Consider the following 26,906-nt stretch of genomic DNA (forward strand, 5'->3'; position numbering starts at 1 on the left):
GCTTCCCAAGATAAATTGGCAGCATCAATCAAGTGATATTATACAGGCAGCCCAAACTCTACATGAAGTCAGGGTCTCTACTTCATTAGGAGTTTGAGGGGATTTGGTATGTCCTGAAATACTTTTGCAAATTTCTACAGATATTCAGCGAAGAGCATTCTGATTGGCTGCATCACCTGGCATAGACACTCTGATGTACAAGATCGTAGAGTGCTGTAGACTCAGCTAGCTCCATCATGGGCACAACCCTCCCTGCCATTGGGAATATCTTCAAGATGAAGATATTGCCTCAAGTGGCAACATCCTCATTACTACCAAAGGGGAGGAGGTAAAACATCATTAAGGACCCGCACCATCCAGAACATACCCTCTTCTTATTACTGCCAAAGGGGAGGAGGTAAAGGAGCCTGAAGACCCAAACTCAACATTTTAAAAGCGGTTTCCTCCCTTCCACTAACAAATTTCTGAACTGTTGATAAACCCTTGAACACTACCTTGTTATTTGTCTTTTGCACTATTTTTTAACATAGTAATTTTTATGTCTTGCACTGTGCTGCTGCCACAAAACAATAAATTTTGTAACATATTTCAGTGATAATAAACTTGATTGTGATAAGGGCCAGGCAGAAACAAAGGATGATCTTATTCTAAAAGTTAAATACAATTTCACATTAAAAAATTAAGTTCACAACATCCCTTCCCTTTCCCCCTTCATTAGCAGTGTTCTCTCCCATGGATATTAAAGCATTTGAGACTCTTTTGTTACCAACAGGACAGAAGGGCCAACACTGATGTTGTGCTGGCCTTACTGGAGTGAGATGGATAGGAACGAAGTTCAGAGGAGAGGCCTTATAATGAATGTGCTTCACTTCCAGGTTCTCCAATCAGGTAAATTTGAAATCAATTCTGTTATCTGAAGGAGAATAACAATCTACCTAAAACTCCAATAATTTGCTATCCAATTATTTGATAGTCATCTGGTTCACTAAAAATGTTGGTCATGCTCCCTTGTATCTCAGGGGTACTCCAGTTGCTGCACTCCCTTTCCTGTCCCTGGCTCCTGCTCTCCCTTTCAGACTCACTGGGACTCATAATTGAATGTTCCCCTTTCAACTCTATAGGGCTCTGAGTCCCACAATCTGTCAATTGTCAAGAGTCCTTTTTCCCCTACTCTCTTTAAACTTATCTAACTCATTGCGAAGTTTATTTCAATGTGTAACGTCTTTTTAAATAAAAGATAATTGCAAATGTGTTGAAGATATTAATAGGAGATAGCATTCATTTCCCTGGAGAACCCGTTAATGCAGTACCACCAAATAAGTGATAGTGGTGGATTATCAGTTGTACTGGTGCTCCCTATCAACTCCAAATTCACACTGAATTAAGACTTCTAAACCCAAACATCACCTGAGATTATTTATACACTTTATTAGTCTCCTCAGGAATGGTGGTGTCAGTTTGACACGAGTATTCAACAACAGCTGCATTTTGCTTTTGGAACACAAAACCACGTCACACCATTTGCTCGGTGTTTTCATAAGCAGCATGCCTCTTTAGAATATTAGGCAGACTTTCAATTGTGAATTGCTTAATATCCAGATACAATTTCTTTCTCTTTTTAACAAAAGGAAATAATAACTTTTCCCTAATTTCCAACAGAACAACTACAAAGAAAGTCATCACGGAATTGGTTTTGATTTTGAATCAAAGGCTCTCAGCGCAGTTCAACACAAATTATGGCAGTGTATCTAATAAAAATCCTATGACATTAGGAGGGTCAAGTTCCTCAGCTCCCACTGCCAAGGTATTTTGTCAAGGATAGTCACAATCTCTGCTGTAAGAGTTTTTAAAAAAATTGTCACTAGCTAGAGGCAAAGTTGGATCTTGTTGATAAACACGCAAGGCCCCAGTACAACTTTCAGCTCAAAAAAGGTTTCTTTGTTGACCTCCATTCCATTTTCATCAAGCTCCACATTTTTACCACTATTCACTGCCCATACTGATAAAGGACAGGGAAGCACTATATTTACTCAAAGTATAAATAATGGTGCATGCAAGAATGCAAATTGCATACCTCAACTGGAGAATTGTTCAACAATGACAAGCCCAGTGCACACGTTAACGGGCTTGGAAAATGTGCTCCCCATTCATCAGGAGTTACTTGCTGACAGGAGCTTTTAAAAAAAGAATGGCACTTGTAGGAAAGACAAACATTCTTTTATCCCACTGATCTGATCGAGAGGGGAAACAAAGCTATGAGGCGCAACTGTGTCTGTATTACCCCAAGTAATCAAAACTAGTGAAGTAACTGGAGTTACACACATTCTTACCATCAAGTTTCCTTGGAGACATCGTCAACTGAATGTTAAATGGGCCTAGTTGACACAGGCCTAGTAAATCTAACTGCACTGTATTTGTGTTCAACAGGGTGAATGAAGCCACAAAAGGATATAAGAATGCGTTTCTTTATGCCACACATAATGCAAAATGTGCCCCAGTTACGGAAAATACAGGCTCTGAAATCAGTGACTTGTATTATTTTAACAGTACGAGATCTTCAGCTCATTGACTGTGATGAGTCCCTTGCAACAGCAGATGGCAATCACCTATACAGAATTGTGTCCGAGTAATACAGACTTGTAGAGTGAGTGTGGAATTCTTTGATCCTTCCCATGTTGTTCACCTCCTGTCTTAATATCCTTTTCCTCACACGTTATTTTAATTACAAATGTGTGTGCACATGCTGGTCATTAAGAGTGTGAAGGAGTGAAAAGGAGTAGGTCAACAAAATGAGCTGCCTTATTAAGTTTGATGTTGCAGAGAGGAAGGACATTATTAACTAATTGTGGCCTGTGCTCCCTGGAACTAAGAAACCAAAGAGCAAGACAATAAAATTTGAAGCATAAAATAAATAATGCAGGAGTATTATTTTGAGAAAAGACTGGGCTAAAGCTCAGTGAGCTCTTACTTCAAAGTGCATCTTTCAGCACAGCATCAGGGAGTGAAAAGGTAGGCATGTCCCTTTGCTCTCAGGTCATTACATCTGAGGTAGTGTAGTTCAATAAATCAAACTAAAAATGAGCATTCATGGGCTTATAAACAGAGGAAAATCAAAAAGAAACTGATACAGAGCAATAGTTAGCACCCTATCAGCACCCTCGTTATTAAGAACAGTACGATGTTTGTTTCAAGGGGTATTTGAGTTTCTCGCATAACCTCCCTGCTAGTAAGTGCCATTTCCTCCCTCCACCACTCACCCTGTGGCTCAATGGACACCAGGGTTCAACAACAATTAGGCTCTCCCTCCCTACTTTTATACTCCAGTCTTTTGAAAAAAAGAAACAGTTGAATAGCGTGCTAGGTTTCTGTGTTTCATAGATGAAGAACCCAAATTCATTTTTCAAATTTTCTCCATTTAAGTAATAATCTATTTTTTCTTATAATTTTTCCTTCCAAAGTGAACTATTTCCTATCTTGCCATGTTATTCTCCATACATTGTTAGCCCATTCATTTCATCCCTCAATAGCTCTCAACAAACTGCTATATCCTCCTCACAGATTACTGTCCCCCTATTAAATAATTTGCTTAATTAAAGTATATCAACTATTTGGCAGCAGTAATTTTTCCCCATCTCCTGTCCCCCACAGATAGGGCTGCCCCTCTCTCACACTCCACCCTGACACCACAGTGGCTGTGCTCTCCTTTCCACATCAATGAATCCACAATGATTGGCCTGCCTTGCCCCATCTTGGATCTAACTTTTCTGGTCTCCCCCTCCTCACATGGATCCACAGTGGACTGAGTATGAGCCAACCTGAATGTATAATGTTTGGAATGGGCTGAATCTGGGCCAGAATTACTTTATAAAGTGTGAAAGAAATAAATGTGTACCAGGTCAAGTTTATAATGTGCAAGTATAGGTTTCAAAGGGAGCTTTAATATTTTCAAGCTGATTCTGCTCATTGTGAAGTCAGAATTTTGTTGGTCTCAACTGAAATGATGCATGTAACTAAAATATAAATATATGTAACAGAGTTCAATAGTTCAGTTTCTGACTTGTTCAGTTTCCATATTTCTTTACCTTTGCTTACAAAAGTCAAGGCTTTGTTATTTAGATTCTAGGATTAATAATGAAAATAGTCTAGCTTTATACATTGAGGATAATTACTGCTTCCAGTATGAATGAAGTGGCATTTTTAAAAGAAATGTTGGTTTCATTCGGTTTGTTATGTGTAAGTTTGAACTGATCTCAAGCTTACAGTAAGTTTACAGCAAGAATTGTCAGAACAATATTGGAAAGGGTGGGGGGGATTTGACTGAGGCCCCAAGGAACAACTACATGGAGTACACCAACAGATTTCTCCCCTGGACAGACAGCACTAAACCCATATAATATACCGAAGCAAAGCTCACAAACACATAGGTCAATTTGAAACAAAATTTCCATAAAGAAGTTTCGCGCTTTGTGCATCAATTTGTAAGTTTATTAAATAAAACTGTGTGCTTTGTAAATTAAAACTAAACTAGTTGGACTGAATAGTTGCAAGATAATCTGAAGCAAACATTCAATCTTGCTTTGTCCTCTTTTACAAAGGGATAAAGTCTTTCACACACGTGTGTCTAATATACACTCAATTGCCACTTTAACAGGCATCTCTTGCACCAAATAGTGGCCACAGAGTGTAAATTACTGTTCTACCCAGTCACTTCAGCAATCAACATGTAGTGCATTCAGGGATGCACTTATAACACATGGTTATCTGAATTACTGTTGCCCTCCTTGAACTAGTCTGTCCATTCTCCTCTGAGCTCTCACATTAAAAAGGCTTTTTTTTTGCCTACAGAATTGCCACTAGTGGGATGTTTTGTTTATCACAGCATTCTCTATAAATTCTAGAGATTGTTGTGCATGGAAATCCCAGATGATCGGCAGTTTCTGAGATACTCAAATCACCCCATCTGACACCTATTATTCCATGGTCAAAGTCACTTAGATCACATTTTTTCCCCATTCTGATGTTTGGTCTGATCAGCAGCTGAACTGCTTGAACACGTCTGCATGCTTTTATGCATTGGGTTGCTGCCACATGAACAGATGGTTGGATATTTGCATTAATGAGCAAGTGTACTTAATAAAGTGGTCAGTGAGTTTATACCAATTCTTGTTTTTATTGGGGATAATATCCAGGCATTCCTGTGGCTGAGTAATTCAATTTAGAACCTGAATTCACAGGGGTCATTTTGGGAACTTTGTTCTTGAAAATGATGCCTCTGAAAAGAGCAAACATAATTACCAGTGAGCAAGGAGAAATCCTGTGGTGATTTTTATCCATCTTTAGCCTCGGGGATGCTTGATCGGAGTATCGATAATGTTTGGTAAATCTATAAAGATTTCCCAAACTTAATAAACAGCACCTTTACTCTGTCTGCACAAGCACCATTTACTGGTGGTCAATCATTTCAATTCCAGTCCCCATTCCCATTCCAATATATCCGTCCACAACCTCTCTACTGCCACAATGAGGTCACTCTGAGGTTTGAGGAGCAATATGGGCAGCTCCTTCCTGATGGCATGAACATCAAAGTCTCTAACTTCTATTTATTTCTCCCTCCTCCCCATCTCTTTTTTTCCCATTCCCTAATTTGAATCCCATTTTACCCCATCACTTTTCACCTATCACCACTTTCTCAGCCTCTCTTCCCTTCCTTTCTACCGTGGTCCATTCTCCTCTCCTATCATGTGCCTCATTCTTCAGCATTTTTACACCTATCATCTCCTAGCTTCTCACTTCAAACTCCTCCTCCAAACACCTATCTTCCCCCTCACCTGGCTTCACCTATCACCTTCCAAACTTGTACTCCTATCCCTCCACCCACCTTCTTACTCTGGCTTCTTCCTCCTTTCTTTCCAGTCCTGATGAAGACCAAAATGTCGACACTTTACTCCCTTCCATTGATGCTGCCTGACATGCTGAGCTCCTCCAGCATTTTGTGTGTGTTACTGTGGCTTTCCAGCATCCATAGAATTTCTTAAGTTTATTATTAAATGATCTGTACTGTGTTAGCAGGATAGCCAACAAAAATTGAATCTGTTTATCACGGGATTATGTTTTCATAATTCCCTTTTTTTTAATAGATTAGATGAAGACAGAACTGAATATGGCTGATGCCACCAACTCCTTCAGATTTTGGCCATTGCTATCACGAAGTCCACACATCACTCTTACAATATAAATCCTCTGCATCAGCTGGTAGAGTCTCTGCCACCAGCACAGGGGAAAACATTCAATTTAATAGTTCTTAAAGTGCAAGAAGAAATTAAGTGTTGCTCCACAATGGATACCACATTGATTCAGTACTCCCATGGACTGATAAATGCCAGTAAATATGAAAGTTCTGAGATTAGTTAAGCACAAAGCAACAGAGTGAGGATTTTAAAAAAAAGTCAAGATATGAATTGTGCATGTCAAGGTTCAAGTAGCTGAGCAAAATCTTCCGAGTCTCGGATAACGATCACACACGTTTTGTGTAACATATATTAAGGCCAAAAGGCTGCAGCCCTCCAGCACTGTGTCATGCCGCTAGCAATGATATATGAACAAGACATGCTTTCATTCTGAATTTTCTAATCTGCTATGCGTGAATTCTCCCCACCTCCAATCAATCCCCCACCTCACTGCTTGAAAACACCTGGGTCAACACAAGAGATAGCCCTTGGCAGTCTACAGCATCAGATGTATTACATGGATATACTGTCACCGAGACATGCAGGTCACCCAGAAATACAACCATCAAAATAAATCTCACTGAGCAATCAGTTAGAACATTGCAGCAAGGGCTAGTCGTGGATTTGCTTCCTACAATTAACATAACCTTCTCTTAAAGACAGCCCACAGGATAGCATTGAACATACTCTGTCTAATGAGCCTTGGGCCGTGTAACAAATGCAGAAAATATGTCTAGCTAGTCCCTTTTATTCTAAAAAGTTAACCAGGGCTGACTATAACCAGCAAAACAAGGGGACTGTTCTTCTGTCTTGTTCCCTTAGGGTTAATTTGGAACAAGACGAGTCAAGTTGAATTGGCCCAAAGGATTTGCAAACATTTGGGACAGTTACCCCAGCATGCACAGGTTTTGTCTGGTTTGAATTTAAGAAAGGGAAATATTTAATGCATATGATAATGTGGAATGTGAAACCAGAGATTTTATTAATGTCAGATTAATATCGCAAGCTGCTTTGTGAATGTAAAATAAGGCATAAAAGCTCTGGAACTGATGCTGACCAGTTTTAGTCCAGTGACAAGTAAACACCACAAAATTGGTTTTATTCCATATGGAATGCCCACTTTCAGCCAAGCTCTACTTTCTGCGCAATTCAGTTACAAGTTTATTGATGCTTGCAAATGGAGCTGCGAAGCTGCTTGGAACAGAAATAATTTATTGTTGAACCTCATCTGAAAGCAGAGATTCTACACAATGTGCATCAGTATTTTCTTGTCGCTTTGTACTCACCAAGATAAGAGGCAAGTCATCAAATGGTCCTTAAAGTTTCCATGTCATCTGTTATTGTTTCTGTCTAAAAGTTTCACTGTCAAAATTGGGCTGCTTGGGATGGTACCAGTAATTAAAACGTTCAAAGTCTGGAACAATGGTCAAGCACCCCTTGAACCTGCCAACCTTGGGTTTTAACAGAGACAGGAAAAAAACCAAAAGAAGGAACCAAGCTAAAAGTTTAAATGAGCCCTGCACCCATACATTGCAGGATATATTGAAGAATATCCATTTCTCCAAGTTTTTTGACCTTCAGCACAACACACCTGCCCACGCTTGTCTAAAACCCTGGCCAATGTTCAGGAGAGAATAAAACTTTCATTGTATTTGGCTACTACCCAGTGTCAAAATCATGCCAACATTGGGCTGCTCTTCACTGTGCCATCCATAGAACATTGGCAATCTCAGCAACATTCCTGCCTTGTATTTTGGCTGGTTCTGTCAAATGGCAATGCATCCTCTTACCAAAAAAAAAAGTGCTAATGCTAATTTCTTTTCCCTTTGAAGAAAGGTATTTTTTCTTGGAACTCTTGAAGCTGCACATGTTGGAACATTAGCTTAAATCACCGATGTAAAGAGTTCTTCACTTCCATCTCCCCACCAAACTGTTCAAAATTAACTTCAAAAAGACTCCTGTTTTCATCAGCGCAGGAGGCACATGCATATAATTTAGTGATATACAGCCTGGGAGGAAGATCATTTCAGGAAGGTTATCAAGCAACTAAAAATTAAAAGTTAATTTTTGTTTTAATTACACTGTGAGAAAGTTCAATGGCAATGTTGGAGTGTCTTAGGCTCCAGAAATCACCAGGCAACAGCGGGGCTTTTGTACCACAGAACTATGGCAGCCAAAACTTATTCTACAGGAAGCATAAATTTCATTTCTTTGAAGCCTCATTTACCTTCCCATTAGATGCCCACTCCATCAGTGTCCAATATGAAATATTAAAAGATTAAGTGGGGGTTGGTGGTACTTGGGGGATGGGCAGTCAGTGTCAAAATAGTGTGTGAGTCTCATATTAAGTGGGGCTTTGAAAAAATGTCACCTCCTGGATTTGACTGGCGGAGGATCTTATTCAAATTCTTCACTTTTTTAACGTGCATTTTACTTGAGGTGAGTAATTATTATACCACTATTTTGAAACTACATTAAATTGCATGGATTATCAGTGATTAATGTACAATACTCACTCATGACATATTTTCCATTTTTTTTTGCTCTTGAAACATCAGGTCACCCACAACAATTATTCCTCACTACAGAGGAGAGTAGTAAAGTGTGTAGATTTATTGGTTAGTGTGGGAAGTGTTATTAACTCCATGTCCCAGCTGAATCACAAGGCAGAGACACTTCACACCAACCCATTCCCACTGTTATGGTGTCTGGAAGTGAGGAGCTAAGGGACCCAAGGAAGGAAGCAGTAGAAGGTTACGCGGACACACAGTGTTGAGCTAAGCTGCGAGACATGTGTATTGTCTGTTCTGCACGAGTTGTTACAGCTTTCCACACTTTTTTTAAAAAAGAAAGAGCTCTGCTGCATGAATGACATTTAGGACCCTGTGGGAAAATGATAAAACCAGAACAGCATGGGACCACCAAGAGGAAGCTGGTTATTACAGCACAATATGAAAGATTTTCCAAATCGAATTAATCATAATTTCAGCAGAAACTTTTTTTAAAAAAAAAGATAAATATGTTTTACAAGAGATCCTTTAAATCCAATTCTGGCATTAAAGTGGGTGTGCACTGGGTTGATGCTTGAGATCTCAGTCATGCTTAGAAACACTTCTAAGACAAAGAATATCAATTTATCTCAGGATGCATATATAAACTGAGATTCCACTCTTCATATTATTTGACCCATTCCAGTCCAGTACAGTATTATGTTTTGACTTAACTCACTGGTGAGGTACATCAGTAATGGAAACTTAAACTGCTTTCACTGCAGACATTCAATGTCAAACCCTCTCTAGTCAAGAACAGAACTATTAGACCACTCTCTGTTTTTATCCATAGACATCCATTCATGTTGGTGTTCGATGACTATAGCAAAATTATGAGCAGCAGATTGAGACCACTTAAGCTGAATTCTTGTAGGATTTTTCCAGCAAACAGCCAAACTTTTACTCCAAATGATTGAACTTCAAAGCTCAAGGAAAATAAACCATACTGGAATATGGAGCAACAAATGCTCTATTCGAGGAATCAGTTGGTCAAGCATATACAAGGAGAGAATTGTTCACGTTGAAACATTGCATCAGCACTGAGAGTGGAGGGGGAGTGGTGAGATAGGAGCCATGAGATAATCGGTGGGCCAAAGAGCAGTAGTAAGATTTCAGGCAGATTATGCCAAGTAAGGTAAGGACAGGGTAGAGTCAAGTGGATGATAGTGGAGGCAGGTTTAAAACCTTAACTCTTAACCAAATTTGGTTGGATTTTTCCACCTTCCCTCCAACCTCACATTTTCTTTGCTAATAATCTATTACATGGCATCTTATTAAATGCTCTGATGCACATCAGTTGTGCTCATCATCAATCCTGACTCTCTTGCAATGAAAATTAAATTATTCCAATATGATTTTCCTTTAACAGTTGCAGAAAACAAGCTACAGATACTGGGCAGATGTGCTTGGGATCATCATGCTTAGCTATGCTCTTATTCACTAAAAGAATTTCAACATTTGTAATTTTCCTCTTATCTGGCATTATTTCCTTATCAAAGGATTGGATGCACTGCAGCTGAAGCCATGTGATTTTCACTATAGTTCATCCTAAGATCGCTAATGAACTCCAGCTGGACCTGGTTACTTCAGTCGTTTAATTTCATCTGATAATAGACAATAGACAATAGATCTTTGAAGTGCCACCTCTTTCTCCATATACATTTGACACTATTTCTGAAATACCTCCTTCTATAACAAGACATTGCCAAGTACTCATTATGCATATATCTTGTATTTATTTCTGTTTCATTTCTCCTTCTTACTCAACCTTTCCTTCATTGCAATAATTCTCAATTTTAATTCTCAAAACAAAAAGACTAGTTTCATGACTAAGATTATTTTCTACCTCCCATGACTCATTAGTTGTATCATTAGCTGCAATGTAAGAAACAAAGGTAACATTTCAAACCACAATGACACTTCCAATTATTTCTGCAATAAATCTAAGATGTACTCTTGATCCAGAAGAAGAAAGTGCAACAGTCTAACTTCTTTCTAAAAAGTAGAATTTTTGATTGGAAGTTCACCCTTGGGTGGCATAGTGGTAAATCGAGAAAGGCTTCTGGTAGATGGTGCCAAAGACTCAAGTTCATCTTTGAACTTGGTTGCCATCTATGTGAAGTTTGCATGTTCTCTGTGATCCTCCAGCTGCTCTGATTTCCTCCCAATTCCCAAAGATGTATGAAATGATAGTTTAATTGGCCAATATAAATTATCCTTAGTGCATAGGGGAGTTGATTAAAATTTGGGAAAAACAAAACAAAAAAAGAATTAATGCAGTTTAAGTATAAGCATGGATAAACCGATAAAACAACAATGCTGGAATCTGAAACAAAAGCAAATAGTGAAAGAACTCGGCTTGTCAGGCAGTACCCATGGAAAGAAAAAAAAAAATCAACTTTTTGTGTCAGGGCCCTTTTCTCAGAATCGGGGTGGAGGTGAAACTTTAGGGAGATGTAAGACAAAAGACTGCAGAGATGAGCTGAGACAGATCAGGTGAGAAGCAGCTTCAGTATTAACTATTATCAAGATGTTTTAAAGAACCAGGGTAAGAAAGTATGATCATTTATGTTTGATGCTTAGTGCAGACTCGGTGGGATGAAGGACCTGTTTCCATGCTCTAGGTCTCTATGAATTATGGTAATACTACATTTATCTCTAGAAGAATCATTGTTCTGTATTCTATATCCAAAACTCATGCTGGTCAGTTCATTGTTTTATAGAACGTAGAACAGTACAGCACTGGACAGGCAAACTGGCCCATTATGATCTTGTACCAAACATGATGTCAACTTATACTAAATGTCCAATACTCATGTGTCTATCTATAAACTTCTTAAACTCCACCAAACTACCTGATTCCACCACAACTGATAATCTATTCCAGGCACCTACCATTTGGCATATGCTGAATGGTAGAAAAAATCTTGCCTCTCACATTGTCTTTAAACATCTCCGCTCCAACCTTAAAAGCATGTCTTCTGCTATTTGATGTTTCCACGCTGGGGAAAAGATTGTGACTGTCTGCTCACCTATGACTCTCATCATTTTAAAACCCTCTTTCAGATCTCCCCTTAGTCTCTAACACTCAAGGGAAAACAACCCAAATTTATCCAGCCTTTCCTTATACCTTCAGGGATGAACTTTCTTGGCATATATTAGCGTTCAGAATTAAACTCTCTGCACTAAACTCGGACAATTAAGATGAAGATTTGCGTACTTGAGATCACTAGTGTGTAACAAATACATATTCCTCAGGAATGTGAAATCAGATGGTCACTTACTAGCATTCAGTGTGTGAACTAACTGGAACATCAGTACTTCTCCATTTAATAAACTGGATGCCAAACATGTGCTTCTTGGTGGAAAATTAAGATGGCATTATGGACAGCGTATCAAGCTAGACTACCGTTTAGAAGCTCATTAAAAACGCTGTATAACATGACTCAATACTCCATCCCCAAGGCACCACAGGAACCACTACAAAGTGTTTCTGGAAACAATTTCCGATGAATGATTTCCTTAGTTAATTTTTTTTAATCCAAGAATATCATTCATAACTGGATTACTGCCTTGATGTCTACACCCATGTACATTTCTAGTATGCCACATAGCAGCAGCTGGTTACTAAATAAAGCTCAAGGAGCATTCTGAAGGGGAAAATGCTTTGCATGGAAGCAATCTTATTCTAAGCCTTTACCGTAACAGTGGAACACTGCTAAGTACTGTAAATGAATGAAACAGCAATAGAATTGCATGTATTGCTGGAGTGAGTTCAGGGAATACAAAAGCAAGAATCATCAAGATAGCAAGATAGGTCCAATTTCCAAGCCTCCCTGAACCATTTCTCTCAAGACACAGAAGTCTATTCTTGCTCATACATGAAATGCTACCTCTTCTGGTCTCATGGCAGATGTTACCTGATATGCCCAGTGCTTCTGGGAGCTGCGTTAAGGAATTTAGGGGAGAGGGGAGGGTATCACCCAACTTTTAGTTTTCCTCCTTGATCTAAAGGCATCCAATTAAATAACTGTGCCATACACTTTCAAGTAATTGTTGGGGACAGCATTTCACTTCATTATTCTGCATAGCACCGAAGCCAGAATTAGGTTTAATATCACTGGCATAGGTCATGAATTCTGTTGTTTTGTGGCTGCAGAACATTACAATACATAATAGTAAAAAAAACCCAATGAATTTCAGTAAGAAATATCCAACAATAATTTTGAAGGTAGTGTAAAAAGAGAGCAAAAAAGAGAGAAAAAAATAGTGAGGTCACATACATGAGTGTATTGTTTATTCATAAGTCTGATTGTGGAGGGGGGGAAGCTGTTTATGAAAATAGACTATGTGACTTCAGGCTTCTCTGTCCCCTCCTTGATGGTAGACGGCATGTCCTGTGAGGTGCTTAATGATGGATGCCGCCTTTTTGAGGCATCGCCTTTTAAAGGTGTCCTGACAGTGGGGAGATTAGTGCCCATGATGAACGTGGCTGAGTTCGTAACTTCCTGCTGGTTTTTCTGAGCGTAACCCACATCAGACATTGATGCAACCCGCTTGAATGTTCTTTACAGTACCTCTGTAGACATTTGCGAATCTTTGGTGGCATAGGAAATCTCCTCAAATTCACACCAGTCATGCCTTCTTTGTAATTCTATTAATATGTTGGGCCCAGGATAGATCATCAGAGATGTTAATACCCAGGAACTGGAAACTGCTCACCCTTTTCGCTGCTGATCCCTCAATGAGGACTGGTGTGTTTTCCCTGACTTCCCCTTACTGAGGTCCACAATTTCTTGATCTTAATAACATTGAGTGAAAGATCATTGCAACACTACTTAGCCTGCTGATCTATCTCACTCTACACACCTCCTTGTCACTATCTGAAATTCCATCAACAATAGCTGTGTCATCAGCAAATTCATAGACGCTCTTTGAGCTGTGCCTAACCACACTGTCATCAGTGCAGAGAGTAAAGCAGTAGGATAAGCGCAAGTTCTTGAGGTGCACCAGTCTTTATTGTCAATGAGGAGACGATGTTATTTCCTAGCCACATTGACTGTGGCCTTTTGGTAAGGAAGTCAGGGATCCAGCTGCAGAGGGAGGTACAGAGACCCAGGTGCCAGAGCTCTTTGATTAGAACTGAGGGTATGATCGTGTTGAACTCTGAGCTGTTATAAATAAACAGCAGCTGAAGTAGGTATTCTCCAGGTGATCCAAGGCCGATTAGAGAGCCAGTGAGCCTGCATCCGCTGACGACCCACTGTGGTGAAATGCAAATTGCAGCAGGGATGGAACTTGCTTAGCCAGAAGTTTATTCTGGCTATGACCAACTTCTCAAAGCACTTACATCATAGTTGATACAAGTGCAACTGGATGACAGTCCTTGAGGCAGCTCACCTTGGGCACTAGCATGATTGTTGGCTTTTAGAAGCAGCTGGGAACCTCTGACTGTAGCAGTGAGAGACTGAACATCTTCTTCAACACGCCCACCTGTTGCTTGGCACACATTTTCAGTGGCCTACTAGGTACACCATCAGGAGTTGATGCCTTGCAAGGGTTCACCCTCTTAAAAGATGTCCTGACATCAGCCTCCAGGACAAAGAGTACAGGATCACCATATGCTGCAGGGATTTGCACAGGTGTATCTTTAATCTCCCTTTCAAAGCATGCATAAAAGACGATGAGCTCTCCTGGGAGTGAAGTTACACAGCCATTAATGATATTAGGTTTTGCCCTGTTGGACATAATGACTTGCAAACCCTGCCAAAGCTGATGTGCATCTGACTCAGTCTCTAACTTCAACTGGAATTGTTTTTTTCACTTTTAAAATAGCCTTCCCCAGCTTGTAACTGGACTTCTTGTATAGTTCTGAACCACAAGTCTAGCCCTCAGCAGACCAGGAATCCAGGTTCATCCACGGCTTTTGGTTTGAGTATGTACATATGGTATTTTCTCAAAGGCCCACAGTCATCCACATCGGTCCACCACATCACTCCCACAGACATCCCGATATGATAAAAAATTAGCACATAATGGGAATCAGTAGGTGAAGGCCCTGATTCTTCTCTGTAAGGGGAAATTCAACTCACCTTATTTTCTCAACCTATCTCCATTGCTCTTCCTTTTTGTCCTTCAAGCATTTCTTCAGCTCCCTGTTTTATGCCAATTTAAATCTTCCTCCACAGCTCCTCCTCGAACTGTATGCCAGGTAGTTACTACCTGCTTGGCCAAAACTTTCTTCATGTCACTTCTGCGCATATATAGTATCAATCATGCTCACTTCATGTCTTTGTGGAAACAGTCTATCTATACTCTTTCCAGGTTCTTAAGCTTTTTAAAAAATATCATTACTGGATGCTCTATCAATTTTTATTGAATCAAGCAGGCAACCTTAGATTCTCCAACCTATCCACACAAGTTGTGAATACCCAGAAATGTTCTAATAATCTCTTCTACTCTCTCTATAGAACATCATAATGCAAAAAAAAACTGAGTTGGAGTTGGTCACCAGGCATCTCAAGCTTACCCCACCATTCATGGCAGTTCTGCCCCAGGTCTCACTTCTTCTTCTATACCTATTCTCTGCAGCCTTCAGTTTCTTGACTTTTGAAGAACTATTCATATCTTTTTAAAATGACTGTAATAAACTAGCTTTCACAAACCTCAAAGCTAAAGAATTCCAGATATTCATTGCCCTCTGTGAAAAGAAGTTCTTCAGCACATCAGTTTTAAATGATCACTCCTAGTCTTGTAACCGTGTCTCCTCGTTTGAGGAGCCTTTGGAAATATCTTAACATCAACCATCTCCTTACCCTCTTGGGGTACTTTGTATTCGAATTAGATCACCCCACATACTTTTAAATTTCAAAGGACACATATTTAAATTTATCTGGCTGCCAGATATAAGTGGACAAACCTTTAATCTCAGAAATTAGCCTAGTGAATACCATTTGGACCATCTTTAATGTCTGCACATTCTTTCTTAAAGGAGGTGACCAAAACTGCATAGTTCTCCACATCTGCTCTCATCAATATCCTGCACAATTATAAAAATAATTCCAAATTTCTAAGCTCCATACTGCTTGCAATAAAGACCAAATGTGCCTTTTGATTTCTTCACCATTTGTAGCATGTTTGCCAATTTCTTTTTTTCCATTTGTGCACAGAAATACCTAGATCTCTCTACTTGGCTTATCTCTCTAAAGTCTTTACATCTGTTCCAGTGCCTAGTATCTTGTGCGTTTTTGGAAATAAAGATATAGTGTCATTGTAAGAGAGCTTTGCAGCAGAGAATAGGGGCCTTCAGCCAAATGTTATGCCCATCTACGCTAATCCCATCCATCTGCATTGGACCTGGACCCCTCAACGCTATTCTTAGCGAAGTACCTATCCAAATGTCTTTTAAGCATTGTATATGCATCTGCCTCTACTACCTCCTCTGGCACTTCATTCTATAGAACAACACCCTCAATGGAAAATTGAATTGACTTTGTTACTTACAACCTTCATATACATGAGATCTTTACGTTACATTTCTGTCTAAATGTGCAAAGTGCAATTTATAATAAATAGTACGTACAACAAGACAGTCAATATAACGTAGAAATAAATAACACAGTCAATATAACAAAGACAGTTGTGTCAGCATGAATTAATCAGTCTGATGGCGTGATGGAAGAAGCTGTCCTGGAGCCTGTTGTACTATTTTTAATACTGCAGTACCATTTCCCGGATGGTAGCAGCTGGAACAGTTTGTGGTTGGGGTGACTCGGGTCCCCAATGATTCTTCTGAACCTTTTTACACACATACCTTTGTAAATGTCCTGAACAGTGGGAAGTTTACATCTACAGATGCATTGGGCCTCCCAAATCTCTCTTAAACAGCTCCTCTCAGTTTAAACCTACAGTGCTCGGGCAGCCCTGGTCAAAATTTCTGTTACTGTGAATAGCTAAGTGAGTAGAAGAGGACCCGATTTCCAAAAGTTAAAGGTGACACATTTCTTTAACATTTTAGGCAAGATTACTTTTTTTATTTCCATCTTTTACAGTTTCAAAATAACAAAAAAGGAAAAGGGCCTGAAGCAAAGGTTTGGGCACCCTGCATGGTCAGTACTTAGTAACACCCCCTTTGGCAAGTATCACAGCTTGTAAACGCTTTCTGTAGTCAGCTAAGAGTCTTTCAATTCTTGTTTGGGGGATTTTCGCCTATTCTTCCTTGCAAAAGGCTTCTGGTTCTGTGAATGTCTCGGGCTCTCTTGCATACACTGCCTTCTGAGGTCTATCCGCAGATTTTCGATGATGTTTAGGTCGGGGGACTGAGAGGGCTATGGCAAAACCTTCAGCTTGCGCCTCTTGAGGTAGTCCATTGTGGATTTTGAGGTGTGTTTAGAATCATTATCCTGTTGTAGAAGCCATCCTCTTTTCATCTTCAGCTTTTTTTTTTACAGACGATGTGATGTTTGCTCCCAGAATTTGCTGGTATTTAATTGAATTCATTCTTCCCTCGACCAGTGAAAAGTACCCCTGCCACTGGCTGCAACCCAAGCCCAAAGCATGATCGATCCACCCCCGTGCTTAACAGTTGGAGAGGTGTTCTTTTCATGAAATTCTGCACCCTTTTTTCTCTAAACATATCTTTGCTCATTGCGACCAAAATGTTCTATTTTAACTTCATCAGTCCACAGGACTTGCTTCCAAAGTGCATCAGGCTTGTTTAGATGTTCCTTTGTAAACTTCTGGTGCTGAATTTTGTGGTAAGGATGCAGGAAAGGTTTTCTTCTGATGACTCTTCCATGAAGGTCATATTTGTGCAGGTGTCACTGCACAGTAGAACAGTGCACCACCACTCCCGAGTCTGCTAAATCTTCCTGAAGGTCTTTTGCAGTCATATAGGGGTTGTGATTTGCCTTTCTAGCAATCCTACGAGCGGTTCTCTTGGAAAGTTTTCTTGATCTTCCAGACCTCAAATTGACCTCCACCGTTCCCGTTAACTGCCATTTCTTAAATTACATTACTAACTGCGGAAACGGCTACCTGAAAATGCTTTGCTATCTTCTTATAGCCTTCTCCTGCTTTGTGGACACCATTTATTTTAATTTTCAGAGTGCTAGGCAGCTGCTTAGAGAAGCCCATGGCTGCTGATTGTTGGGACAAGGTTTAAGGAGTCAGGGTATTTAAAAAGCTTTGGAATTTGCATCACCTGGCCTTTCCTAACAATGACCATGAACAAACCATAGCCCTAACAAGCTAATTAAGGTCTGAGACCTTGGTAAAAGTTATCTGAGAGTTCAAATCTCTTGAAGTGCCTAAACATTTGCATGGTGCTCCTTTTCTTTTTTTTTTCCCCACACTGAAATTGTACAAAACAAAAATAATACACTAATCTTGCTTAAAATGTTGAAAAGAATTGCTTTTGGAGATCAGTTCATCTTCTACTCACTTAACTATTCACAGTAACAGAAATTCTGACTGGGGTGCCCAAACATTTGCATGCCACTGTATGCCTCTTGAATTTAACATTTCCATTCAGAAGGAAGACAATTACTTCCTCCATCCCATAATTTTTCAATGTTTCTATCAGGTCACCCCTCTTCCTCTGATACTTGGGAGGAAACAATCCAAGTTTGGTCAGCCTTTCCTCAGTTAAGGCATTCCTTAATCAATTCAATATCCCAGGGAACCTTCTCTGATGCCTTTCCAAACTCTTCACATCCTTCCTGTAGTGTGGCAACCAGAAATAAACAAAGTTTTATACAGCTGCAGAGTGATTTCTCAACTTTTATAATCAAATGAAGACAAGAAAGCGATTCACCACCCTAACCACTTGCATTGCAATTTTCAGGGAGCTATGAATTGGTGCCCCAAGATTCTTCTGTATACTAAAGTTCCTAAGAGTTCTGCCATTTACTTTCCTCTTATTTTTGACCTTCCAAAATGCATTTTTTCACACTTATCTGTATAAAACACCATCTGCCATTTCTCTGTCCAAATTTCCAAATGATCTATACCCTGCTGAATCCTTTAAACACTTTCCTTACTACCGACAATTCCACCAATCTTTGTTACATCTGCAAACTAAATAATAAGACTATTTACATTTTCATCAGATGACTAACATATTACAAACAACTGGGGATCTAGCACTGGTCCACGAAGAGAACTGGTGAGGGAATTCCAGTTCTCTGTCCTCTATGGGAAAGCAAATTTTGGATCCAGTTTACCAATTCACCATGGATTCAAAATGCCTTAACCGTCCAGACCAGACTTATGAGGGACCTTATGAAATACTTTACTGAAGTCCATATAATCAACATCTACTACTTTTCCCCTTATAAATCATCTTCAGCAGCTCATCAATTTTCTCAATTTGCCCTATGACCTCAATGTAACCACATGGATTTATTTGTCCCTTTTGCATCAGCACCCTTAATTTATATGCCTTTCTTATCCTTCCTACCAAAATTGAACACTACTCAGTAACATCTAATTCTTTTACATGTTGACTAGTCTGATGAGATGAAGTCATGCATTAATGAAGGCTACATCCCAAACCATAAACTAGCACTCTGCTATGCATTCAAGTAGTTTGGAAACTGTGTTAATAGTATTGTGATCTTCAAAGACAGTCTTTACTAAATGGTGTTCCCCGGTGCTATAGTATAATTTCAGTTTAAATCTTGTATAGTGCTTCAATATCGCAGGGCTGCTGACAATTAGCAAACAGCTGCAATCTGGCAAACCTTTAAAAGGGGCACCATAATACCTGTACAGATGAGAATGTTAAGAATGCCTGCAGTGGAGCTGGGATGGGAATGTGTACTCCAAGATTCAATGGAATGAATGTAGAGACACTGGTGGACAAGACAACATGATATAGAGACATAACCTGTGTAAAAGTGCCTTGGAGACTCTGATGTATTGCACCAGAGCCTGAGTGTGTGTTGTCTGTGAGAGACTGTACTTTGGGCAAGCCTGCAGTGCTGGCAAATCCTTAACCCTAAGTTGCTTGATCATATGGGATGAAGAAAAAGTTTATGAAGTTTTGATTCCTTGAGTGCAGAGCTTATATAAACTCCCTAATGGAACAGCAAACTATGAGGTCTGGCATAAATCAAAGCTAGACGCCTGGAACGCTGCTGAAGCTTGGCAGTTCAGAAAGAGGGTCACTGACTTCTTTTGTGAACTTAGTCTCGGGCATATCTGAGCTTTTGCTTGAGGTGTATGGAGCTCACAGTCTCAGGGATGACGGATGTAAAGTTCTTCCAAGAGGTTTACATTTAAGGATGGCTACCTGTAATGTTTCTGGGTGGATGAGCTCCTGGGTACCGAGTCCTTCCTGGGCTCTTTGACACTTATTTCCTGTGCCTGTCTAGAATGCCTCCTGATGAGTATACAACATTTCCAGGTCAGCTTGCAAGAGGAGAGTTAGGTGGTAGGTCTGGAGTGCAGAAACATTACTGAGAATGCAGGGAAGTCTCTGTGCCAAGTGTGAGCAGAGAGGATGCAGAACTTTGTGGAGCATCCTAGCAAAGCAGGCAGTTTGAATTCGACCAGCATGGTTCTAGGTACTATAGCACTGTCAAAACCTGAATGTTCTGCAAATATCAAGAGTTGATTTTTAGATCAGGAGGACTGAAAAATCAAAGTGAAGAGCTATAAGTGCATATTGGTTTCTTTAACAGGATTGATCTTCACAATGGGATTATATCTCTATGACAAATGTAAATATCAAAGTCAGGAGTCTCGCTGGAAGCTAGGAGGCCTGGAAATCATGCTGTGCATTGGGTTAAATGTACTGTCAATTGTATAACACTTTATTTTTAAACCCTTGTGTTATGAGAACAAACTTCTCAGTCCCACACTTGTCAAAAGTTAACTTCAACGTGAAGACCAAAGAATTGGAATAGATGAAGCTAAAAACAAATAGTGAACCCTTTGTCAAATCCCCTATCCTAACAGCAGTGTACGCCCAAGGGATAAACTTAATTGCTTGGCCAGATAGGTAGCGATCCCAATGGCGGAAATCGATCCATAATCTTTGTAAGGCAGTTGCAAAACACTGAGATCTGGAAAAGCAGAATATTTTCCAGATTTACATAAGCTGTTTTAGATAATGTTAAAGAGATAAAGCTTTCTGCATGTTATGCTGTCAAGGATAGTATCACGGTAGTGGCAATTAACTCATACATCATAATTAAATAACTTGACTGTAAGCAGCACATCACATTTTTTCCCAAATCACAAAGTTAATGTCAAAATTACCAGCCGGTTAATGAGCATTGATGAGGTGGGAGCAAACTGGACCAAACCAAACTATATGGAGCTAAGCTTTTTGAATATCTAAGCAGGAACAGCACTGATGCATTTGAACAGAAACCAGATGAACAAGGGAATAGAGACAACAGGGTCAATCTGGCAGAATTATTTAAAAGTACATCGAAGACGAGTCATATGCAGTATTGGACAGTATACATCAGTTGGGCCAAATAGCCCACTTCTGTGCAATAAATTCTACGTTTTCAACCCAAATTTCTAAACATTTGCCCAACTGTCTTCACTTAATCACTCGCAACCATGAACGCCTGAAGCATTGGGAACAGTATTCACTTGTTGTATATTCCGGTGACAGATTAGGGTCACACTTTCTTGGAAATGGATTGAACTTGCAACAATCAGACAGATGAGCCTTCATGGTCTTGGTTCCAGAAGTGTAAAGGTCCAAATGCCACTGCTCCGCTCAACAGGTTCAGTAACAATGACAGAGATGCAACACTCAATATGGTTGAAACAAACATGATGTGCACCTCTATGTTGGAATGATACATACTAACCTGGATTTATATTCACCTGATTCTTGTATTAAGAGTTAAGAGCTTATACATATCTTAAGACCTACCTTAAATAACTGCACGATAACAATGGTGAAATGGTAATCAAAGATATTCAGGAGACTGAACTCAGCTTGATAATCTGCATATAGATGTCCTCTGGTTAGGTTGCCACATTTGAAATTATGATCAAGAAAAACATTACTTGCTCAGCGACAGCAGTAATGAAGTGTGGCAAGTTGATTAACAACAAACATCCTCACTGGAATCTTAGCAGTAACAAGGGAAAATATTGCTTGCCTATAAAAATCAAGCACTGGAATTAACATGCATCAGTAACAAGAAAAATCACCTGCTTTTCTTGAGGGCATTTGACAAGCTCACAATATCAGAAAGTCTGTTGGGTACTATGAATTAATACTTGTGAGATGCAGGCATACACCAATGGACACACGAGCTTGCACAAGCCCGTGAAGATAACTACAATTTTAGTGGTGTTAGCTAAGAGAGAAACTGAGCTCTTTCTGTATTTTAAGTTTTTGAGATACTTTAGGAACTTTCTCATTCAAAATTGCAAGTTTCAGTATCTTTCCAGGCCAGAGGAAGAACCAGAGGCTGCTGTTTAATGTCTGAAATGAAAGCTTCATTACTCCCTCCTTATTGTGTCTAGACTGACAGTCTTGATTTTGTAGTTAAGTCACTAAATTCATCAGCTTTTAGCAAAGATGGGAATTTGACCGACTGATCCACAGTATGCTAAAAATTTGGTAGGATGGAAGAAGTGTTTAAGAACAAGTTCTAAATTGAGTTTTTGCATAAGTAACACAGAAAATACACTCAGTTGAGCATTATTATAGAGTCAGAGAGGAACATAGCAACAATACATGATATCTGGCTCGACAAGTCCATGCCAGTAATGGTGCCCACCTACCTAGCTCCAATTTCCTGTGATTGGCCCACATCCATCTGACCCCACCCCTGCATGCACCTATCCAAGGTCGCTATCGTATCTGATTCTACCACCTCCTCAGGCAGCTTGTTCCAAATACTTGTTGTGTCTGTGAACAACTACTTGTCAATTAAATAAAAGCACACATGTGGGAGACGGCTTTAACTGGTGTACGCACATTGCAACGAGAGAGAGAAACAGCAGCACATGCGTAGACAACAGATTAATACGTAGTGCGGGGGGGGGGGGGTCATTGCTCTAAAAGAAATGGATCCATACATTGCACTTTCTCCCCCTTTAGATTAATGCACCATAAAACTGTTTATGTACAAAACATTCAATTTCCCTTTCAAAAATCCATATTCCAAATAAACATGCTTTCTCAGTAACAGTCCATAACTAACTTCACAGTTCTAAAGGTTCAGTCTTTAGGGTGGCGCTCTGTTTTGTTCAGGATAGCTTCTCTGGACCTGTAGAGTGCATTAGGTTTGGCAGATGTCTTATCAGTTATTATGCTCTTGTGCCTCTGGACCTGTAGAGTAGCATGGGGTTTGGTAGGTATCTCGGTCTCAGCTTCCGGTGTCACATTGCTGTCAGTAACATGATCATCACTGAGAGGCTAGTCTGGTGAGCTTCATGTGTCCGTCTTGTTGGATGCAATTGACTCAGGTGTGTTTTTCAGTATCTGGTCTACATGACATCTCCATGTTTGATCTTCAACACCCACTGAGTATACCAATGGTACAGTTCTTACCAGGTGTCCACTTCTTGGTAAATATGTGCTACGACTTCCTGTTCAACTCAAAGCTCCTGCTGCTTCACTTGGCAACTGGCTGAACTATTATTTCCACACTTCCTTGCATAGATCTAGCTTCAGAAGGTCAATGTGAGATCTCGGATTCCTGTTCATGAACAGCATTGCAAGTGTTTGATTTGTCGTCACATGAACAGAGATCCAATACACAACAAGGAAGTTGTCCACCTTGTGCTGTAGAGAAATGTCCTCCTTGTCTATCATTTAATGGATTTCTTGAAGGTTTGGATAAACCTTCATTCATTGCTGGGTGGTGTGGAGTTGACTCGAGATATCTGTTGTCACTCACAATTTGTTTGGGTTAGCCATTTTTGGTGAAGATAGTCCTCAGGGCAGAGACAATCTTCGCTGAGGTGGTTGACTTTATTGGTATAACCGCAAGCCACTTCGAATGAGCTTCCACAGCAATCAGAAACATGGAGTCCATGAATGGCCCAGCAAAGTCAATATGTACTCTTTGCCATGGTGATGATGGTCACTCCCACGGGTGTATGCTGCCTATGGGGGTGCATTTTCAACTTTATGACATCCTGAACAGCTTTTGGTCAAGTACTCGATTTGTTCATCCATACCCTTCACATACATCTTCTCATTAGCATTAAGCAGCTGCCCCAGTCTCTGGTTATTGCTGCCATTTGAGCTGCCGTTCCCTGTTAATGTCGCACTGATTGAATGCCAGTCTAGTTGGATTTTTCTCAACCATCCATGTCAGAAAAGTGCTGGCCCTCTACTTTTCAAGGCGTAAAGCTCTAACTTTTGTGCTTGGCCTCCATGTCACATTTACTTTCAGTTTGCCACTTTCTCACTTGTGTAAGTCTTCAGCATCAATGAGGTCTTCTCTAATGGCACCTTAGAAAACAGTCTGTTGTAGTTATCCTCTGGAATAATGAATGATGCATCCAGCACTATTTTCAGCTTTACACCGGAAACATCCCGAAGATTTTGTACCTGCTTCAGTTATAGTATGCTGTTCTAGGCATGACAGCTCACCTTTCTCAGACTCTGCGTTGTCTGATTCTGTTTTACATTTGGTAACTTCATGCATTTGTTTAGTTTTTGTCTTTGGGACTTTTCACTCAGATGTTGTTTTTGTGTGCCTTGCCCATTCTCTCTCTGTAACCTTAACTGTAAAACTTTCTGCAGAGATTTTCTTTGAACCAACAGTTATTTGCATCATAGGAGGATTTGCCATATTGATGACATCTATGGCTTTTTGCATCATTCAGGGACATTTTGTGCATTTCACATTCTAATCTCATTTTCTGTGGTTCTGCTGTGCTACAGTCTCTAACAATATTACAATGTTCAATCCCCATTCTAAGGTCAGGTCTCTTTCTGACAGTAGCCTCTTTTGAGTGCTTTGACAATGCATGCCACATACAAGCCTGTTCTTTAATGCATCAGAAGACCACCTCTAAATTCACACTACTGGGAAAGTTTGCAGAGTTCTGCACTGTATTCAGAAAGGTTTTCCTCTTTTGACTGGTTCCTTTTGTAAAATCTAAATCTCTCAGCTATTACCAATGATTTAGAGCACAACTGATTTTGTAAAATTTTAACAATTTCATCAAATGTCTTTCTTGCTGACATTGCAGGGATTACTAAGTTGCGTAAGAGACTATACGTTCTTGAACCCATTAAGCTAAGAAGAGAAGGGGCTTTCTTTTGCTCCTCCATGTTGTTCACTTTACAATACAGTTCAGCCTTCTTGATACATGTCTGAAGACATGGAAAAGTCGTCTACTAATGGTGCTTGCTAGAGCTGTGGAGAAGTAGCCTAAGCATGAACAGCAATCTCTCCCAGAATGGCAACAGGTCCACATGCCAGATGGCACCTGCAGGCATATTCTCCATACTGGGCCACATTCCTGAAATGTACATCCATCAAAAAAAAAACAAGCACATGGAAAAAAAAATCCTGCAAAATATTGTTGAACCAGTTGTTTTTGATCTGTAGCAGATTGCACCCCCTCCACAATCTGCTCTCGACAGGATGACAAGAGACTGCACTGGTAAACTGTATCAATTCATTCTGATAGTTAGTGCCAGACAAACTGCTGGTTAATGTGTAGTGGTGAGGTGAAGGTGAGTGGGAGAGGAAAACAGACATTCCTGTTGGGATGACTCTTGCTGATCTCTTTGAGAGCTAACTGAACCAAAGTGAACTACTGTATAAAGAGTTGAGCTCTGAGTACTTGAGGGGAAATGGCTTTGATGCATTAAAGCAGAAGCAAGATAAACATATCACAAGGAAAAGATAACGGAGCTAAACTGCCAGAATTATTGGAAGGAGTGTTGAAGATGACTCTCACAAAATATTAGATAGCATAGTTGGGCTGAATGGCCTACTTACGCTCAATAATTCTAGGTGTTGAACCCAAACGTTTGCAAATTTGCTCAACTACTTGAATATATTGGGAACCCCATTCACGTGCTGAATATGTTACGCTGCTGCTTGATTAGGGTCCTATTCCCTTGGAAACAGATTGAAGTCATTTGACTTGAAGCTCCTTTCATTTGCACACGCATTTAATATACTGTAGCAATCTGGATTTTACAGTACTCTATTTGTTTCATTGCAATTTATAAGCTCAAATAAATTTTAACAACTGCCTCAAATAAATGCAGCACTAAGACAGTAAGATAACAATCAGAGATATTCATGAGACCCAAAATAGCTCAGGGTTTGATCTTCCAACTCACAGTCACTTCCCTGTATAAACCACCTTGTCCAAACCTCATTAGCCTTAGAATCCAAGAATCCAGCGATCTCTGTACAGAATATACAGGAATTTAAAGACCTATCAAGAATGCAGACATTATTCAAAATTTTACAATCTATTTAAAAACGCCATAGAAAATGAAGGGCATGGGGTTTATAATTAGGAAGTTACAGTCCGGGTCATTTAAGGTATCATCTGCAGAAATATTTATATACAAGGTATTGCAGAAATTAAAATCGTCTGTTCATGCTACATTTCCCTGAAATAAAAATTCTTTTGATGTGTTCAGCATCAGTAGCAGGGAGTCCTCTAAGCTTAGTGAAGCACACATTCCATTTTAGCACATTTTGCAGAAGTCTGCCTTTGTACATAAGTAATCATTTATCACTACCTAATCAGAAGCCTATTTAACCTATTGAGTTGTTGCTAGCTCTTTGTGTGATCAATTGAATGTAATAAAATTTACTCCAATCTTTTCTTTTAATAAAAAGAATTTATCAACTCTTTTCCCATAACTCTGCAAATTTTTTCCTGATCTTTTATGTACTTACCTAATTTAATTTTGAAGGCCGTTATTGACATAGCAACAACAAACTCATTTCTAATCGAGTGCATGCAGTGCAGTATAAACAGAAACAAGAAATGCTGGGGAAACTTTTGTAGAAGGCTTGTAAAAATGAAATATTTACATATCTTACATCACATGCTATCTGATCTGTGCTTTCCTATCATTTTCTGTTCTTATTTCGGATTTCCAGCATTTGCACATTTTTAATGTATTTTTCATTGCAGAGTACAAGTTCATCATTGGTTT

At 39.6% G+C, this 26,906-nt stretch overlaps 1 protein-coding gene across 3 annotated transcripts in view; it reads right to left on the minus strand.

The window, feature by feature from the left end:
- The window catches only part of fhod3b (formin homology 2 domain containing 3b), a 519,315-nt gene that overhangs the window by 172,067 nt on the left and 320,342 nt on the right, over positions 1 to 26,906 (minus strand). The gene's annotated exons all lie outside the window — the stretch shown is intronic.

Source organism: Hypanus sabinus, chromosome 20 (genome assembly GCF_030144855.1).
Source record: "Hypanus sabinus isolate sHypSab1 chromosome 20, sHypSab1.hap1, whole genome shotgun sequence".
NCBI classification, from domain to species: Eukaryota; Metazoa; Chordata; class Chondrichthyes; order Myliobatiformes; family Dasyatidae; genus Hypanus; species Hypanus sabinus.